Below are 21,100 nucleotides of genomic sequence, written 5' to 3' on the forward strand. Positions count from 1 at the left end.
TAAATGGAGTTTAATTTTTTTTGAGGAAGATTAGCCCTGAGCTAACATCTGCTGCCAATCCTCTTTTTGCTGAGGAAGACTAGGCCTGAGCTAACATCCGTGCCCATCTTCCTCTACTTTATACGTGGGACGCCTACCACAGCATGGCGTGCCAAGCGGTGCCATGTCCGCACCCGGATCCGAACTGGCAAAGCCCGGGCCGCCGAAGCGGAACATGTGAACTTAACCACTGTGCCACTGGGCCAGCCCCCAAAAAGCCAATTTTTAAAAGTATTTCAGTAACTTTCTGGTTTGAGTTTATGTATTAGCCTTGTAAGCCAAATATTATTTTCCATCTATTGCATTTTAAACTGAAAGTATATAGTGTCTGATACTATTTGGGTGTCTGATTCTTCCATTCATTAGTGGATTCAAATGATATATGCAATGTCCTCAGTAGAGATGGGCAATTTTGTCTGCTGCAAACCCACAAGGCAACGTGCTGCCTAGTCGATTGTTGACTGAGGACATATTGATTTGCGTTAGGCCTTTGACCTATAGGTGTAGGTGCTAAAAGTGTGGGTGTTAAATTGCCAGGAAAGTATCATTCATTTCCTTTGTTACCGGGGATACTGAGCTGTTGTTTATGCTCTTCTGCAATATGATAATGCATTAGCCCATCCAAGAACTTCTAACAGTCTCACCATCCTCAGCCTCTTACGGTGAGAGAGGCTGTGCTCGGCAAGGCAGTTTGCTTTTGAAAGCAGCAGTGGTCCATCAGAAAGCACCTCAGGTGTTGGAGAAAACAAATCAGTTAATAATTTGGATTTTTCTTTGGCTTCAATTGATTTCAGTGGCTCTTAACCCATGGAACCTTAAGAAAGTGCTGGGCCCTAGCCCCTAAAGATTCTGACTTGCTGGGTCTGGAGGGGCCTGGAAAGCTCTGTGTTTCAAAGCTGTAGAGGTGATTCTGATGTGTAGCAAGGGTTGAGACCCCTTGGATTAGACCTATGTTCTGAGGAAGAAAGGTCTGCCAATCCTTTAAAGAAGGTTCAACATCAGGATCCTTTGAACTCCTGCTTTGCCAATGCAATATGCTGAAACACTTCATGGGGCCCTCATATGGCGTGGCATCAGTCTCAAAATCAAACACTGATTTTTGTCGTCTGTTCTGGTTTCAAGCATTTGTAGCAGGAAAAAGCCACCTCCCCAGACACCTCCTGCAAGTCCCAGGCATAAGTGATTGCAGAGAGGCAGGAACTAGGGTTCCAGAAGGAATCCAGGATCACAAAGCTCATACACAGGAAAATTAAACAGCAGATAAGTGCTGACCATAAGCACAGCAAGCGCTAATAGAGGCTGTAGGAAGGAGAGAAATTTCTGGAGACGTTGAGTCTCTGAAGGATGCACGATTTTCAGTGAGGCAAGCAGAGAGCACATTCCTGACAGGGGAGTGGCACATGAGAGCACCTAGGACACTGCCCTGCTTACTGTCTGAGGCTCCATTTGCAGAGGTCTGAAGCCTGAGAGGCCTCTGCTTAGGAAAAATTGTGGCGTTAGATCTTACCGCCGCTGTGTTCACTTTCCATTTCCCCGCTATGATTCTTCCTCCTTCTTCCGTCCTTCCTTCCATGACCCCATTTCTGCTTGTTCTAACTCAATCCGAATGTCACTTCAAGGCCCTTTGCCTTCTGGTGCCTGTCTCCTCCCACCATGTCATCACTGATCAGCCATAAGGAGCTTAACGCCTTGCTCAGGCGCCTTGTTATGCTATAGCCATTAGACCTGGTGTTCCCTCTGCTTACAGAGCTCTGCTCTTCCTCTGGCTCCTTGTGTGGCTGCCTCCCTTTCTCCTTTAGGCCAAATATCAACCCCCACCAAAGGCCTCTGATGTCCCATTGATAATTCTTTTTCCACTGATGGCACTAAGAGATAGCTTCTCCACATGGTCCCCAGCTGGCAGGCAGAGTTTCTCATGCCTCTTCTACAGGCAGGACGTACCTTGACTCCCAGCCTCAGCCAAGGAGCTCAGCTCTGGTTTAGCAAGTCTGGGGCCTGCCTTGAGCACCCACCAGGCTGGTGGTACAGCTCGCCCTGCTGTGGACACCCTGGTCAAGATCCCTGGAGCATTTACTTCCTGCCCTGCTCTCCACTACCTTCTAGGGATCCTTTCCCCTTCTTTCAAACTGAGATATGTGTTTCCTTGTAATTTTGATTGTATACTACCCAGCATTTCAATGTGTCTGGACCAAAAGGGGGACTTCTCACATCACTGCTGCTGACCATATTGACCTGAATTTATATTATCATTATAAAACAAATCTGGTCACTTCCTTTTCCATAAAACCTCCATGATTCCCTCCTACAGACAGAATAGGGTACAAGCTACTTAGCATGGCCCAAAAAACCTGTGACAGCTGGCCCCATACTATCTCTCACCTGCATCTCTTAGCATCCTCCACTGCAAACTCCACCAGTAACAACATCTTCTTGGGCTGGGTCCTGGACTCACCATGCCCCTTCACACCTGCATTTTGTGGTTCACACTGTCCTCTCTACAGGGAATCCTTTTGCTTCCTCTCCACTTCAAAAACTGCATCTAATCCTTCAAGATGCAGATGAATTGTCACTTCTGCCTTGAAGCCTTCTCTACCTACCTCACACCTGCCATCTACTAATCCCCAGGGGACTGCCTGTGCTGCCTCCAGTGAATAGTGGCTTCTTCCTGCCTGCCTCTCGTAGTTCATGTGATTGATCTCACCAGCAAAATCTAACCTGGCACAAGCTGGCAAAGGAGTCAGGGAATTGTAGTTTCCAGGGTTCCTGCATACTGCAAGAACATGGAAGGGTAGGGATGGCCCTGCATCTCAAGAGAGTCCATTCAGCATACATGTGCCACAGTCCTTTCCCACAGGGAGCTCATGACCTAGAGGAGTGTAAATAATTCTGGGCAGTGTCTGGTACACACTTTGTAAGGTTGCCTCCCAGTCATTCAGGACCTCAGCAATAGAAGTCAGTCCAGTTATGTGGGCCTCTCTGAACCCCTCCCAGTGCAAGCCCTCTAGTCGCTAATACCACCCCAGAGCTAGAAGGGGCTCAGTGAGAAGTAGAAGCCAGTTGAAGATGACAGAAGCTAGAAGAAAAGCAATATAACCTAAAGAGTAAGAAGAGAGGCTTTAAGCCGGACTTCAAATCCCAGCTACTCTACTTCCCAGTTGGGAGGAAGTTACTTAAACTCTGTCTCAATTTCTCCATCTATTAAATAGAGGTAATAACAGTACCTTCTGCGTCCAATTGTAAGATTAAATGAGTTAATACATATAAAGTGCTTGGTACACAGTAAATCTTCAATGAACTTAGCTGTCATCATCATCGTCATCGCCATTATCTTTGGCCTCCCTGTAATAACATATAGCAGAGACTCTACTAGATCTTGTACAAAAATAAGGTTGTCTAATGGAGAAGAGGAGGGTCAGGGTCCAGTCTCTGGTGTTAACTGACTCACTCCCTTCCTTGGGCTTCTGCCCTCCAGTCCTGAGCTCTAAGTTTCCTCTGCCCAATGAGGAGAGGTTAGATGAATATGCCCCAGGATTCCTCCTGCTCTGTCGACCTTGGACTCTGCAGCCACCTTCAACCTGAGATTCTGGGGGATGCCGTAGGATACTGTTAAGGTTTTCATCCTTGTGAAAGTTCACCTCAGCCTTGGCCTTTTGTCAGCATAAAATATTTGTGTTCAGGCACCAAAATCATATTAAATTCACCTTGTATTTTTTGGATATTTTCAATAATGCTAAATTACTGAGGGAATTTTGTGACGGTATTTATGATTATTGTTAGTGGGTGTGGGGTCCAGATGATTGTAAAATCTAATTAAGGATTCAGAGGATAGAGTTGCCCTCGGGAATTTAATCATTTATTCCAGTCATTTAAGTATACTATCTTCTCCGTCTAATGCCTGAAACAGTAAACTCAGTAAATAATAGCCATGATTTTAAAATGGTCGGTGCACTTAGATGATGGTGTGTTATTCCAAAATTAGGAACATTTTAAGTATGTGGTTTACAACTGCCGTAACAACTGCAATAACAAAACAAAAGAATGCAAATAGGTTAACTAAATTTTTTAAATGTATGAGAGATGCGGCCATAATAGAAAAACATATAGAGCCTCAGGAGTTGCTCAGCTGTTTTGGATGCTCCCCCACAGTGTTCTGTGACACGGAGCCCCCTCCACACCCACGGTGTGCTCAGTGCTGTGGGTCCCTGACAGTCAGAGGAGAGGCCCTGCTTGGGAGGGCCTGCCCTGTTGGGAACCAGAGCAAAGTGGGACCCAAAGGTTCGCCAACTTTGACCATCACAACATTTCAAGACTAGGTTGGAAATTGTGGCTATTCAAAGAATTACTCTGAGGAGAGTTTCTTCTCGAAGTAAACACAGCCCCTGGGCAGGTCCATGAGTGGGTTTGGAGGTCTCTGGCAGCTGATACAGTGGAGCGTGATAAGTTAAGGTCCCTCAAAGCATTCTTAGGGTCAGGCATTAGTTATGTCATCAGCAAATCACAAAATCTCCAAGTCAAGCTGGTTTAAGCAGAGAGTGTGTGTTACATCTCTTAGAAAGGAGCCCAGAGGTGCAGGAGGCTCCGAGACTCTGCTTGCTCCTTGTTCTCGAATTGCCCTCCTCCTCACATGAGCTTCTTTCTTGGACTCTAGCAGGACATTTGCAGCAGTTCCAGACATCGTACCAAGACAGATGGTTCTCCAAAGGTTCTCCAAGTCCTGCCTAGGTCTTAGAGAAGGGAGCCTTTCCCAGAAGCCCCTGGCAGACTTCCCCTAAAGTCTTATGGACCAGATTTGGATCAGGGCCTTGGCTGGGAATCAGTCTACCAGGATTCACTCAGACTAGTTGGAAACGACCCCTGGTGCTGCAGTGGGCTTAGCTTCTCTGAGGCAAGCCGTGTGGAGGAGGAGTGCATACCCAAACAAAACTGGGGTTCCTTTAGGAACGGAAAGTGGGAAATGGATTTTTTATGATCACAGAGATGTCCACTACATGCTGTATTTCATCATTTTTTCTGGTTGTGAAATTATTTGAAATTTAGTTTTCCCACAAAACTACGTACAAACAATAACTAGACTCAAACTGAGTTTTAGAATAATTTCTCATCCTCATCAAAGGAATCACTGTGTGCCCTTTAGGTCTTTTCACACCCACCTCAGACTCAAGCAGCCTGAATGCAACTCTTAACACATTTAACTCAATCATGTTATATTTACACAGGCTCATGGGATCAAGATCCTAAAGAGGTTTTAACCTAGTTTAAGAAAACAAGCCATTTATGCCCTGTCCTCAAATGTCCCCATGTGTAGTCCTGGTAAATAATCAGAATCACTGGACTAAGCTTTATGAACAAACATGACCTCGGCCTCAGTGCAGTACTTTCCAGGATGACTCTAGTTCGGGTATTTGGACTCTGATGAACGTTAATATCATCCTAGGAGGGATCGAGGCTCTTACTGTGAGGCTTTGGTTGAGAGGAACACTCTGCTTCCACAAGACCCAAATCTGTAGCCAGAAAATCAGCCCTCTATTTGAAAAGCGCCCAAACCCCCAGAGAGTTTTAATGTCTCAGGGGTGAAAGGAGGATCTAAAATGTGTCCCTCATCAGTCACAGCTCTGTGTCCTTTCTTTGCAGAGTGAAATTACACAACCAAATTTCACCCCACAGGGACCCCACTTGATCTTATTTTGTTTCTGAATTTTGGACCAAGAAAAGTCAATATGAAGATAAGCATCATATTCCTTTCACAGCCAAAATCTGTATCCCAGGGGCAGACAACAAAGGAAGCTGCATTGTTTTTTCTTTTCACGTCATTTCAGTTCATGAACCAGCAGGAAATTGTATCCCTCTCTCTGCCACTCGTCCTATTTTCCTTCCTTCCACCAACCTAAACAGGAACAATTTCTTCCACTTGTTAGAAAAAAGAAGTCGCTAACCCCTTGACCTACTTAGCCTTTCTCAACCCCGTGGCCATGCCTGCTGGGTGACCTTCCTCACCTCTGTTCTTGGGCTTCCTTTTTTCATTCCCTCAGACACAGTCCCCACCTTGACCTTGCCATTCACCATCAAGATTTTAACCAGGTTTCACCATGAGCTCCTAGACTTACCGCCAGGCTCATTCCTTGATGTGTGGAGAGTGCCCCCCAGGAACTTTGGCAGCCTCCTGCATCGGCCTCTCTGCCATCTTTGGTGAGGTTTGTGTGAATAGTGCATTTCAAGAGGAACTGCAGCATCCTTCTACTGAGAAAGACCCAGTCTGAGCCTCCGGGCCTTGTGGTCTTGGGGCCCTGGAGAAGTGGAGTTGGATGAAAACAATGGACATCCTTGGGAGTCATTTGTCCTCTGCCTCCTGGATAAACTATTACTCATCACTCCTAGGGTGAAGTCTTGCAGAGAGACAGAAGGCAAGAGGCAGGGAAAGATGGTGTGGAAAGACAAGAAGGCCTGAGTGTGACAAAACCTGAGTATGGAATAGAAGGAAGGTACCCTGCAGTTTCAGCAGGAAGCCATGCCCCAAATCTGTCTTCTTGTGCCACTCCTGAGCATATGCTTGGGGCCAACTTTCCTTGCCTGGTTCCAGCCTCTCTTCCTGCTTAGCTGGGGCTGTGCTGCAGCCTGAGGTGTTACCTGGACCCTGGAGAAGCTTTTCTTCCTGCCTTTACCATGTGCCCTGCCTCCTCCTCCTGAATGTCTGCTCAACCCCCTGCTGGTCCTCACAGCCTCAACCTTCCACCTGCCCTCACTCACTCCCTAGTCTGCTTTCTCCCAGGGCTTGCATACGTTCATGGCCTCTGAGTCCTGGGCTGGGCAGTTCTGAATAATGCAACCTCATGCAGCTACCAGATTAACTTAGTGCCAGATTCACTCTCTGGCCCAAGAAAGCTGCGTCTCTGACCCTTACTCATCCCCTGTGAGAAAGAGAGAGAAAAATAATGCCCACCTCAGAGGCTTACTACAAGGATTCAAAAAGATAAGACCTTCACAAATCATAATGCACCAATCTATTATCTTTTTAAAGGAAACTGTTAGATATCGATCTCTGAAGATACAGAGCCTCTCATTCAACTTGGCACATCAGCACTGTCATCAAAATGGGGTCCTAGGAAAGATCTTCCTTCCCTAGATATTGACAAAATGTGTTCAGCTTTAAGGCAATCTCAGGTTCAAATTTCAATCGATAAAAAGAATATAGAGTGAACAATTTCCCATCCAGTCCTGTTGTCCAGTCACCAAATTCTCCTATTTGGAGGCAGCCAGTATTATCATTGTTCTTGATAACACCCCAGAGATGTTTTATGCTAAACAAGTCAGTGCTGGCTATCCATTCTCCTCCCCCGTTTACACAAATGGTAGCTTACTACACCTTTCTTTTTTTTTTTATTTCAATAACATTGGTTTATAACATTATATAATTTTCAGGTCTACAACGTTATGGTTTGACTTCTGTATATACTACAGTGTGCTCACTACCAAAAGTCTGGTTTCCATCCATCACCATACAATTGACCCCCTTTACCTATTTTGCCCTCCCCCCACCCCTTCCTCTCTAGTAACCACCAATCTGTCTTCTGTATCTGTTTTTGTTTTGTTTGTTCTTTTTTGTTTTTTAATATTCCACGTATGAATGAGATCATATGGTATTTGTCTTTCTCCATCTGACTTATTTCACTTAATATAACACCCTCAAGGTCCATCCATGTTGTTGTAAATGGCAAGATTCCATCTTTTTATGACTAAGTAGTATTCCATTGTACATATATACCGCATCTTCTTTATCCATTCATACATTGATGGGTACTTGGGTTGTTTCCATTTCTTGGCTATTGTAAGCAGTGCTGCAATGAACATAGGGGTGCAAATATTTTTTCAGATTAGTGTTTTTGTTTTCTTTGGATAAATACCCAGAAGCGGAATAGATGGAGCATATAGTAGTTCTATTCTTAATTTTTTGAGGAATCTCCATAGTAGCTGCACCAATTTACATTTCCACCAACAGTGCACAAGGGTTCTCTTTTCTCGACATCCTCTTCAACACTTCTTATTTCTTGTCTTTTTAGTAATAGCCATTCTGACGAGTGTGAGGTGATATCTCATTGTGGTTTTTGACTTGCATTTCCCTAATAATCAGTGGTGTTAAATATCTTTTCTTGTGCCTGTTGGCCGTCTGTATTTCTTTGGGAAAATGTCTGTTGAGGTCTTCTGCACACTTTTAGTCAATTGTCTGTTTTTTTGTTGTTGAGTTGTATGAGTTCTTTATATATTTTGGATATTAACTCCTTATCAGATATATTATTTGCAAATATCTTCTCCCAGTAGGTTTTCTTTTCATTTTGCTGACAGTTTCCTTTGCTGTGCAGAAGCTTTTTGTTTGATCTACTCCCATTTGTTTATTTTTGCTTTTGTTTCCCTTGCCTGAGGAGACATATCCAAAAAGATACTGCTTAGACCGATGTCAAAGAGTGTACTGCCTATGTTTTCTTCGAGTAGTTGTATGGTCTCAGGTCTTACATGCAAGTCTTTAATCCATTTTGAGTTAATTTTTGTGCACAATGTAAGATAGTGGTCTACTTTCATTCTTTCGCGTGTGGCTGTCCAGTCTTCCCAACACCATTTATTGAAGAGACTTTCCTTTCTCCATTGTATGATCTTGGCTCCTTTGTTGAGAATTAGCTGTCCATAGGTGCAGACTGCACCTTTCGTTTCCACTTTCTCCTTGGTTGTGTTATCTTTGCCAGTCAGATAGGTGGAGATGGTATTTTGCTGTAGTTTTAATTTGTGTTTTACCTACTGGGAGATTAAGCACAATTTCCAGTCTAAAAGTTATGTGAGTTTCTTTTCTTGTGAACTGTATTTTTTACTCCCCCCTTTTTTTTTTGAGTTGGTTTTATACTTATTGATTTGTAGGAGCTCTTTATTAGGGAAACAAGCCCTTTGTGATGTATTGTCACAACTATTTTCTTTATTTACCTTTTGATTTTGTTCATATTGGTTGTTTCCATGTAGACTTTGATTTTATGTAGTCAGATTTCTGTCATATTCTTTGGAAAGAGAGAAGGAAGACAAAGAGCTGTTCAGCTCTGAGGTTTGCCTTTCAGGGAGTCTGTCTTGAGCTTTTATTCTCTTTCTACCACCTGTTATCTTCTGACCTCCCCTCTCAGCCAAGGAAAGGTGCAGCGGTTGGAGCTTTGACCTGGGATAGTCCAAAGAAGCAAGGGATAGTCCAAAACTTGGAGTGTTAGCACAGATTGAGAACTCAGATGAGATCTCAAGGGAAGGGCTGCCTTGGAAGGCAGGCTCGAAGGTCCAGGTAACCAGAACATAAGGATTCCTCAGAGCTCTGGAGAAAGCAATCTTTTGTTAAATTGGGGTTGGACTGAGGGTGCCAAGCTTGTTCTACACTTACTATCATCAGATAGATGTGGGAGAATAAGAGAATTAACCCAGTCAGTCAGTTGAAATCCACACAGTTGAGGTCGGCCATCAGGGCATTCATAGACACACCTTTGCTAGCTCATTTTCTCCCCTAGACAGCAAGCCAGGCCCCTGTGGATCAGCATTAGTCTCACCTGTTAAATATTCTGTCATGTGGAATCCTGGAATCAGGGACTGGGAAAGGGGCTAATTCTTGAGCCTTTCTGCATTGCTGTCCCTTCCTTAATACAGCTGTGCAAAGCCCATGCCCAGAGAGGACAACTCACTACCACTTGCTCTACCTGGAGACCGATGGCAGCAGCAGCTGGGTCAGTCGTCGTCAGAGGGCATGGCAGAGCTACATTTTCTGGGCAGATGGTGTCACCCTGGACCCTGCAGATATTAGGAAAGATTCTGAGCAAGTTCAGTAGCAGCTGGGTTGTTCTCTTATGAGCATTCAAACATCTGACGGATCGACCAACTTGTCTGGACTAGTAGCCGAAAGGTTTGCTCTGAATGCCATTACTGATTTTTCCCCACCCTTTATCTCTCCACCCTTTGGCCATTCTCTTAAAGCCGGATTCTAATCTTTCTTTGAAAAGAATATTTCTCAAAAGAAATGTTTTCTCCCTCTGCTTGACACTCCTGCAGCAAGAGAAGATGAACAAGAGGCTTTGATCTTGTAGGTACTCTTTTTAAGTTTAATCTTTTGATCTAATGTTTGTTTCTATGTACTTAATGATCTGCTTCAAAATCACCTAAATATCAGGTCAAATATGACAAATACTTTCAAAAGCACACCAATGCTTTATTGTAACCTCCTACAAAGTGCTATTAAATTGTTCTTTGGCAGGAGGTGAAGAGGAGAACTTCCCAGGTCTCCTCTGTAACAGTGGGTCACTGACCTAATGATCCCTGAAGCCAAAATAGCAAATGACACATCAGCAACTCTGCTTTGTCACGTCACTCTCCTAATATTCCTTATAGGAAGTGGTAGACAAGTTCCTTCTTCCAAGGCGTTCACCAAGCACCAAAGGATGTGCAAGATTGCCCATGTCTTTCTTGGGAGGGTTGTAGGGTGACCTGGTTCACTCTACTTCAGCCCCATTGGAATGTGGGCCTCAGCCAGTTTAGTGGGCAGAGCACAGATGTCTCAGGCATCCCCACACAGAATTACTAGTGGACAGAGCACTGCATCTAGGTTATCAAAGTTGGGTAGCTATCATGGAGACATCTTTTCCCCTCACCCTTTACCTTTTCTGCCACCACACAGATAGAAGTCCTAGACACATGAGACCGTAAGATACAGGACTCAGAGAAATTCCAACCAATTGGAGCAATATCAAATTGGAACATAGCTCTATGGGATGTAATTGACTGCACTGCTTATTGAGGTGTCAGAATAAGTGAACTGCAGTGAATCAAGCCCACCAAAATTTTTATTCTGGTCCAATATAGTTAGAGTCAGGTATTCTAGGCCAAGGCCTATAATTAATTTGGCTGTATCTGTGCCAAATTATTCTTAGGAATAAGAATTTAAGATTCTTTTGTTGCCACCCATCTTTAAGTGCATGAGTCAGTCCCTAGGTGTTTTATTTTTTTAAAGGTAATTAATCTGTGCTTTTTGAAGAAAAATATTACCACTGTGACTGAACATCAGTGTATTGTTGACTGTGTTGCTGTGCAACCTTAAAATATACTGCCAACTAAGGCATGTGCACACAAAAGGAAAAACTGGAAACATTCCAGGTATCCAACAGTAGAGAAATCGCTAGACAAATTTTGGACATGTAGTGTTACAAATTAATACATAAGGACTTCTGCTTCAGGGCAAGATGGAGTAACAGGGCACAGATCTACCCTCCTGCCTGAAACAACAACAAAAACAGAAAATATGTATATATAACAATGGTTTTTAAGACACTGGACATCAGGCAGTGAAAGATAGTGATCCCTGAGAGACAGTACACAAACAGCTGAGTCCTATGATTGCCCTAGCTTGCTGCCTTGAGAGTTTGCAGGCCAGAGCACGTGGAGGGGGTACTGAGGTGGAACCCAGAAGATTCCCTTAGTAGAGGAGGCAGAGCTGAGTGTCCAGGGAGAGCAAGGCAGCTAGAGTTCACAGGACACAGTACTGGGGAGGAGAGGGCTGCACAGAGAGGGACCTTGGAGATCTGCAGATGGTCCCCCTTGAGTATTCAACAGAGTGCCTAGCAGTGCCTGTGTGTGAGGCCAGGGAAAGAACTGCCCACAGGGATTAAAGGGAACAGTGCCTGGTGTTCATACAGGGCCTGGAATAGTGTTCCCACGAGCCTAATGGAAAAATCTCATGATTCACGAGTCGTGGGGCAGACTACACAGAATGGTCTTCTCGCCTTGGTAGTGGTGAATAATTAGTCCTAGACTGAGCAGTGCTTCAGAAACCACCTAACAAATAAAAAAAGCAAAACCCAAAAGGGTCAAAGTATTTCAAGTAATTCAACTGCATCCCCAAATAAAAATCAAGAATATTTATCAGAATACAAAAATATCAAGCAACAAGGTAAATTTCATAATATCTGGCATCAAAGATTATAAAGTATGCAAAGATGCAGAAAAACACAATCTATCAAAACCAATCCAGAACTGACACAGATGTTAGAATTAGCAGACAAGGATGTTAAAAGTTATTATAACTGTATTATATATAGTTAAAGAGTTTAGCAAAGACATAAATGTAAAAATACATATTTTTACATTTATGTCTTTGCTATATTTTATTTAGATCTAAAAAGAACTGTTAGAGATTAAAACTACAATATCTGAGATGAAAAATACATGGATAGGATTAACAGCAGATTAGACATTGCAGAAGAAAAATTAGTGAGGTTGAACACAATGGTTACAGACACTATCCTAAATGAAACAGAATAAAAAAAGTAAAGAGCATCAGTGAGCTTTTGGATAACTGCAGGTAGCCTCATATATGTGTAATTGGAGTCCCCAAAACAAAAGAAGGGAGAGAAAAAAATATTTGAAGAAATAATGGTGGAAATTTTTCTATATTTGTTAAAACCATAAACCCACAGATTTAATATGCTTAATGAACCCCAGGCACAGGAAAGTTGAAGAAAACTAAATCAAGGCACATTACAATCAAATTGCTCAAAACCAGTGATAAAGAGAAAATCTCTAAAGCAGCCAGAGGAAAAAGAAACTTTACATACAGAGGAACAAAGATAAGGATAACAAGTTTCTCTTTAGAAACAATGGAAAAGAGAAGACAATGAGGCAACATCTTCAAAGTATTGAAAGGAAAAACTGTCAACTTAGAATTCTATAACCAGCAAAAAAATATCTTTCAGAATTGAAGGCAAAAAAAGACATTTTCAGATATACAAAAGCTGAAAGAATGTATTCCCAGCAGACCCACACTACAAGAAGCCTTTCAGGTGAAAGGAAAATGACACCAGATTGAAATCTGTATCTACACAAAGGAGTGACGATCATCAGAAGTGGTAATGACGTTCCCACCAGCAGTGTATGAGAGTTCATAGTAGCTTTATTTGTAATAGCCCAAAGCTGGAGACAACCCAAATGTCAATCAATAAGTGATGGGATAAAGAAACTGGTATATCCATATAATGGAGTACTACTCAGCAATAAAAAGGAATGAATTATTGATACATGCTACAGCATGGATGAAACAATGCAATTATGTTGAGTGAAAGAAGCTAGACAAAAAAGAATATATACTGTATGATTCCATCTATATAAAATTATATGAAATGCAAAGTAGCATATAGTGACAGAAAGCAGAGCAGTGGTTGCCCGGAGATGAAGGTGGGAGTAGGGTGGAGAGGAAGGGATGAATTACAAATGAGTATGAGGAAATCTTTGAGGGTGATGGATATATTATCTTGATTGTGCTGTTGGTTTCATCCATGTACACGATTGTATACATATGTATAATTTAGCAAATTGTACATATGTATATAAGTCTATATAAGTTTTATATGTATATAAGTCTATATAAGTTTTAAAAAACCTTAAGAATCCTACACACACACACACTTACTTACTCACTCACACATACACCTGGCCACATGGGCTGGATGGCTAGAAGGGTTACATTCTCTACTTAGAAGATGTGGAGGCAGCCCCACCCTCCCATTAGCCGAGCCTTTGCTCTGTGTAAGTTGACTCCACAGCAGAGTGGTTTTAAAGGGACCAGGGAAGGAAGAGGAGGCTAGTGGAGGGAAAGGTATAGCAGTACTTCAGCTAGAAGGAGGAATAGGAGTTCCCCCTTCTTCCTAGTGAAATCCTTTTCTCAGTCTCAGTTTATTTTCCTGCCTCTGTTCAGTGAAAATCTGCTAAGAATACTTTTGCATTTGAAGTGGGGTTCATGAAGCACTTGTAAGTCATCAACATTCTACCTCATCTGCAATCACTGAACAGTGTTCATCTTGGATGTGCTCTTAGGCTTCCAAGAGGCCTGACCTTGTACTATGAGCCATTAAGGATCATGTGGAGAAACAGTGGTCTAGCCTGCTTGTGGCCAAACCACTTGCTCCTGAGAATTCCCCCATGGTAGCTTGCCTGGATTGGGAGAGAGTCCTTCTTGGTCTCAGAGTTCCGGGAGCTCGACCCCATGAGGCCCTCTCTGTCCCCCTCTCTGCTCTACAAAGAAGTGTGAGCAGAGTCTGCAGCTAACCTGAGGCTTTTCCAGAGCCTCCGACCCATCCATTAGAGACTCACTGGGGTCAAGGCTCTGGCACCCTGTTAAAGTACCCAGGGTAGTCTAGAAGGAGGCCACATGAGTGACTGCCATGTGGTGGTCACAATTCCCTTGAGTCCAGGACCCTAAACCCTGTCTTGTCACCAGCACCAGCCAATCTTGCCCCTCCACTGCCTCCTCCCCTGCCCCCTCCCCCAGTGGGTCTCCACAAGGATGAGGGGCAGAGGCCTGCGGAGGTTGGCCAACTCAGCCTGCCAAAGCCTTTTATAGAGGAGTAGCCAGGCTCTTTGATGTTGCCCCGGAAGCCTCTGAGACCTTGCTTCAGTTAATTTTATCCCAGGGCCAATTTGACACTTGTCCAGGAAGTTGTTTCCTGTGCATACCAATTCCACTCGGCTCTGTGTGGTCCATCAGGTTTGCCCCAGAGGAGGGAATGTTTGGGTCAGCAGACTTCTCCTGGGAGTCTTCCAAGCCTCTCCGCCCCCCACTACCACCACCACCACCACCACCACCACCACCACCACCACCACCACCACACACATAGCTTCTTGTCACCACCCAGCTGTGCATAATGGACACTTTGGGGTCAGCTGACAGCCAACCTGTCTCTCTGAGGTGAAAATCCAGGGATTTCATGAACCCCCTTCCTCCTCCTGGAGTCAGCCTTTCTCAAAGGCCTCACAAAGAATGTCCTCAAACTGTGGTCTGGCCTGAGGGAGGGGAGGGCGAGATCTCTCAAAGGGGCTGCTCGTTTTCTCAAAATGGTCATTATTAAAATGTTTCCAAATAGAGTTTTTCAGTATTTGATCGAGTTGCTCAACAAAAACAACAGCCAACGTGGGAATTTTCAGCTGTCCAGCGGTCAATACCTGGTCTAACTTTTGACTAATTGGTGCCTGATGGCTTTAATCATGTAAACCAAATGTGCCCTAATTTCCTTTTCTATTTCATTTTCCTCCCAATCTATCAATTTGAGGAAGTTTTAGAAGCCTCCAGTGTTTCATTAGAGAGTCTCATAAGTTTGAGGTGGAGCTTGGAGGACAGAAAAGGCAATGAGTGGACTCTTCGCTCAAGCGTGCCGCCAGCTCTGCCTGACTGTGTCCAGCCTTGTTCTGACACATGTTGAGGAGGCTGCTGAGGTGATGGTGAGTCTCATGGAGGCACCTGCCTCCGGGAAGGCATCCCAGGAAGCATGTGGATCATTCCCAAAGTGGGCCTCTTCCTGCATCCACACTTTTGCTGGCTGTGGCCACCTGTGGCTGTGGATCTGCCCAGTGGCCTTGACGTGGCTTCTCACCCCGACCTGCAGGTGGAGGACCAGGGCTCAGCCCAGACTGAAGATTGTAGGATGTTGGCCCATTCTCCAGGCCTGGCCACCTTGACCTCTCATGTCCCTTAAACCCCAAGGCCCTCTTTCCCACCCTACAAATCCCAACTTGATATGTTTGGAGTCCTTTCTCATGGCTTCCCTGAGAGCCTGTCCGGGCCAGGAACTAGGCTCCAACCCCATGACATCTCCCAAGTCTCCCTTTATACTTGTGAGTTCAATGGATTCACAGCAGGAGAGGTGTTTCTGCTCAACAGAGCATGTTATAATGAGCAGAAATGACAACCGGCCATAACCGACTGACTTTCTCCCTGCGTCGTGACGGGTGTTTCAGGAGGAAGTTGAAGACTTCAGTCATTTAGGTGACAGTTTCACCAGGTATTAAGAAGTGGCCACTTACCAAAAGAAACACATTCATCTGATAAGACCATTTAAAAGATTACTAATAATTGTCAGTTGTTTTATCTCCCCTCCACTCTGAGAATTAATATGTAATCATGTTACCCATTTCCAAATGTAAGATCTCTAGGCCCACCTTACTCTTTCCTGAAGAGCACTTGAGCTACCTTATTTCTGATAGAAATCTCAAAGGTTCTGATTCCATATCATGAAGTCTAGGATGCAGACTTTTCTCTCATTCCCCCCGAAAGGGACTCTTTAGACACTTTCCCTATGAGAAAGGGTCATCACTGCTTGGCTCGTTTGGCACACACACCCCCACAGTCACCTGCTGCCTTACACGTCCACGAAAGTGTTGTCTCTGCCATTGAAGATGAAGGTCCAGGCAGCATCTTGTCTTTGCTTAACTGAAGGATCAGTGGAAGAGAGGGCAGGAGGGATCAAGTCAGGTGAGTTCCTGGATGTGGTTCCCTCATCCCCATTGCCTCCACCTGGACCATTTCCACAGTCCCTCCTAGCTGGCTCCCTGCCTCCAGCCAGTCCCTGCTTCTGCAGCCTCCGAATCTCCATCAGGCTTCTTCCCACCTCAGGACCTGTGTGGCTGCTGCTCTTGCCCCTCTGTAGAATACAGATCCCCCAAATCGTCTCATAGCTGGTTCTTTCTCATCATTCCATCCTCAATTCAAGTGTCTTCTCCTCAGGGAGGCTGTTCTGGCCACCGTCCTCACACCACAATTTCTCCTCTTCCCCTGCTTTATTTTCTTCATGACACCTATGTCAAATTATTCTGCTTACTTTTTAATTGTTTCTTACAGTGGAAGCTCTGACTTGACACCCTCCCTGCACTTTATCCCCAGAATCTAAACAGGATACAGCACACAGTAGGTGCTCAGTGCACTCTGTCTTCTCGACCACAGAATCATCCCAACTAACATCTGTAGGGCCTTGACAGTTGCTGAAAGAGCTTTCCATGTGTACTCCTTTCGTGCGTGATTGTGACTTCTTTCTGCCCACCTCTCAGAGGCTGAGGGCGCTGGGAGTGAGGATTGGGTGGGTAATTTTCTTAAAACCCTGGAGGCCTCAAACTGAGGATGTACCCATACTCATTTCATGTAATTGCAGTTGTGTTCCACACGTTTTTATATTTTATGTTTTTTGCTTAATGTTACTTTAGGAGGATTTTCCTGATGTCCTTATTTATAATGGCTGCATCACAGCAGGGTGCTTAGTGACTGGCAGTGTCCTCACTTGATAGAGTGAGGAATTGAGGAACGAAGGAAGCTATGCGGCTTGCTTGGCCTTGTTGACCTGACATTGCTCTGTTTTGCTCCCCCATGTCCAATAGAAAGTTCAGAGAAAGGTCTAGAAATGGGCACTGTTAAGCCACTTCTCATCTACTTCTTTCTTACTTCAAAGTCCTGCCATTACACACACACACACACACACACACACACACTACATATTAGAGATTCCATTGTCAAATAGACACTTCAGTATGATCCCAGGTAGTATTCCTAAGGATTGGCTGAGATTTGTATGGGTCAAATTCACATAATATCTACACACATACTTCTTCACACGATGGTTATTACCTTGAATATTTTCTCTTGTGAGGAAATGATTCCAGCAATATCCCATGGCTGACATCTCAGTGCCACTGCCCTGGAAATCTGTTCTCTCACATTTGCCTTTAGAAGAAGCAGTTGTATTGGGTCCTCTGGGGAAAGTGGTATGACCTGATCCTGTATTCCACCAGAGATTTCTTTGGGCCAACCTCTAGTTTATTCTTATATCCATAAGAGGTCCACAGTCATAGTTCTTTGCCAATTAAAACTGCTTTTTCCTCACTGGCTGTGGTAGTTAGTTAGTTGGATCAGGCCTAAAAGATTTCCCAAACCAGTTATATTATATTCAACATTTTAAACTTGCTGAATTTAATGGCCAGAAACTGATGTAATTATGAACAGTTTCTAAGCAATAAGGGCATTTTTACTGCCCCACAGAGAGCTGAGAGAATTAACTGGCCTAAAATGAAGAAGGTAGATATGGATAATTTTCTTCTAGAAAATAATTATGTCTTATGGGGTGAAAAAGAAAAACATCCAAATCCTCAGCAGGTCATTTCCATGGCTTTTGGATTTAGCAGGTGCCCACAGGTACAGACAGGAGTTTGGGCAGGAGAGGAGAATGGGTGTCTGGCCAGGCTGAGGAACTACAGACCCCCGGAGGAGGAAAGAAAGGTCAAGGGAAAGAAGGAAATCCTTACACACTAGTGTGTTCCACTAAAGTCAGCTCACCCAGACCATCTGATGATCCACATGTTTGCTTACCAGCCATCCTCCTTTACTTGCTGCTTTTCCAACTCTGGAAAGATCAGTTGAGAGAAGAGTGCACTTTGACCCCAGCTCTAGAGGCTGCTGTCTGAAACACTGCAGGCCCAGCCATTCCTTCAGGAACCTGGGCTCCTAGAAGCTGGAGCTGGCTCCCCACCGTGGCAGAATGTCAGCCTCCTCATTACTAATGGGAGGCGTCACTGTCTCTGTGAGTGCTCTGTCTCTGTGTTGGGTGCTCCTGCGGCTAGACCTTTATGGGGAGAGGCAAAGGGCAGCATGGTGACTGGGGTGAGGGGGGCATTGGAGAGAGTCGGCCAGATTTGAGGCTCCATTGCAGCTCTACTACTGACCAACACCCTCACCCATCCCTAACGTGGATCATACAGGACCTTCTTCATAGGGTCATTGTGAAGAGAAAAAGAGAATGGCCCACAATGGCTACCCAGCAAACTGTTAATTCACCTGCCATCACCATCAAGGACAGACCTCCACCTAAGGGTACAAGGAGAGCTGTGCAAAGCCTTCTGGTAGCCAGCTGCTGAGAGAAATTGCCCAATAAATGGTGGTCTCCACATCAGGAACTGTTTACTGGACAGAACATAGGATCCACAGACTCTTTCAGTCCAGACCCGGAACTCCTGGTTCTGTCTAAGGTCCTTGGTCCCACAGGAAATGATGAGAATCAACAGCAACAATGGTGGGGAGCAAAGGATGCCATGCAATTTATAAGGGGGGCCCACACAGTGGCACAGAGTGGGTAAGCCTTCACACAAGGTCACCAGCATGTAGGCAGTGGAGCTAGAAATGAAACATCATTTCATTAGTCAGTCAGTCACTTATGACTATTAATCAGCCAATCAGGCAATAGCTGTGCAGGGTGCTTAGGGGCATATGTGAGGATGGAGTGATCTCTTGGGAAGAGCACGGATGTTCAAGTTGGAGAGGCTGGGTCCTATCTCAGTGCCACTGTTTGCTGGCCAGGTGAACTTGGCCAAGTCACATGAACCCTGCTAGCCTGTTTCCTATTCTGTAAAATAAACATAGTAATACTTATTTTTCAAGGTTTTCAAAAAGAAGATAATATATTTGAAAGCACTTTAATGCTGTTCCTAAACATAGTGGGTTCTCCAAAATGTTAGTTTCCTTTCTTGACCCAAATCCCAAACTCTTTACTCCAAGGCCGTTTGGCTTAATTAGTCCTGTGGACAAAGGTGAATCCCAACACTTTCTACCTGAAACCAAGGTTTTGTTAGCTCTGCCCACAAACACCTGCTAATGCCCTGTGCACACTCCTTCCCTCCCCCTGGTTCTTCTTGGGTATACAACCTGGAAATACATGGGTGCTCTCGAACAAGAGGTGATCAGCCATTTTCTTCCACTCCTGTCCTACCCTTCTTCAACTTGAGAAATCACTATATACCAGATGCCACCACTTCCCTGGGCCTCAGTGCCCCTGGGGTCTCACAGTGAGTTAAAGCTAAACTGGGCTTCATTCAAAGTGTAGAAGAATGCCTCCTAAGAAAGCTCCTAAGAAAGAGCTGCTTATGCCCCAGTACTGTTGAGGGTGTTTAGTGTAATATCTCTGTCCCCCAGACAGAACCTGTGTTCATGGGTATCTGGGCCAAATCTAGGGGAGCAAGGCTTTGTGACTGGGCCTGCCTCACCTGCAAGACCCTGTCTCTTCCCTTGAAATGCCCAGTGTAGATTCCAGCTGGAACCCCCTCCTTGGTGATCAGCAGATCCACTGACAGGAAACCCTCAGGATACCTCTAGATTTCTTTCAGATCATCCCCTGGCTTGCCAGCCCTGGTCAGAAGGGGCCTCACCTGCTTTTCTTGAGGAACATCAGGTTTCTAAATGGACTCCAGGGAAGGCACAGATGCCATGAGCAGCTCAAGGCTGTGCATGAGAATTACTGCATTCCACCCCAGAGGCACTCAGCATCCCATGGAAGGTGTGATGAGCATATGGGCCTCGGTGCAGAGCAGCATGTGTTAATATAGTCTCGCTTTAATCTGAATGTGAAAGGTGAGACCCTGGCAGCAGCTGAAGAAGTTTCTGGAGAGACCCAGAATGAGCACTGCAACACCAGGTAGAAAGTAGAGGAGGGCCTGCCAGATTCCATCACGCCGAACAGAGGTTCTTCCCCGGATTCCATCCCAGTGTCCGATGGCAAGAGGATAGCAAGTCTCGATATGCAATTGGTAGAAATGACTTTGAAGTAACATAAAGACCTCAGCTGAAGAGAAGACAAAAGTATATGTTAAAAGAAAAAAATAAAGGGGCTGGATGGACAGGTTTATTTTTGAAATTTAAACTCTCTGAAGTAGAGTTGTCATAGTTACCTGCTTGTTTTTACTTGTATTTATGAGATCTGAAGGCCACGGAATTAAAATAATCCTCCCCTGTGTGAAGTGTGTGTCTGTAATAACAAGCGCCAGGGAGCACCTGGGCTGTGCTCACTGTTGTCAGTTTCATCTCCTGATTTTGTTTCTAGTCTGTCCATGTTGCCTGGGCCTGTCGAGAGGAACTCAGGATTAGAAAACTAAAGTTACCTTGGCTTCACTTTGCCACACACATTCAGGATCACTGAAGATACAGACATATGTATTATTACACGCCCATAAACAAAGTCCCACGGCCTGCCCACACCTGACTCAGTTACGGCCACATCGCTGTCCATCCCTGCAAACATTTCTAAATAGAAAAGCTCACACCAGAGCATTTTATTAGCTTCTTGAGGATGATGCTGTGAGTCATATTTATGAGCATTAATTCATGATGTGCCATGATAGGAAATAAAAGTACATTCTGATTTACACATTTTTTAAGGCATTAAATAAGAAATATAGTCACCAGGCCTGGCTTTGTCCCTCA

The 21,100-nt window shown here is 44.5% G+C and overlaps 1 protein-coding gene and 1 long non-coding RNA gene across 7 annotated transcripts in view; one reads left to right on the top strand and one right to left on the bottom strand.

Annotated features, from left to right (window-relative positions):
• ULK4 (unc-51 like kinase 4) overlaps nt 1-21,100 on the top strand; it is a 507,669-nt gene that overhangs the window by 472,661 nt on the left and 13,908 nt on the right. For 2 of the 6 annotated variants that reach the window (XR_011527046.1, XR_011527047.1), the window contains exon 36: nt 9,700-9,952. The exons of the other annotated variants lie outside the window; for them this stretch is intronic. The gene's annotated coding sequence lies outside the window, so the exon portion shown is untranslated. The remainder of the gene's footprint in view (nt 1-9,699; nt 9,953-21,100) is intronic. 6 annotated transcript variants of the gene reach the window in all.
• On the bottom strand, nt 16,679-20,740 carry LOC139075965 (uncharacterized). Its single transcript, XR_011527048.1, has 3 exons — nt 20,569-20,740; nt 20,050-20,462; nt 16,679-18,473 (listed from the first exon to the last, which is right to left on the bottom strand). It is a non-coding gene; the product is annotated as an uncharacterized lncRNA (long non-coding RNA).

Source organism: Equus przewalskii, chromosome 15, assembly GCF_037783145.1.
Source record: "Equus przewalskii isolate Varuska chromosome 15, EquPr2, whole genome shotgun sequence".
Lineage (NCBI taxonomy): Eukaryota > Metazoa > Chordata > Mammalia > Perissodactyla > Equidae > Equus > Equus przewalskii.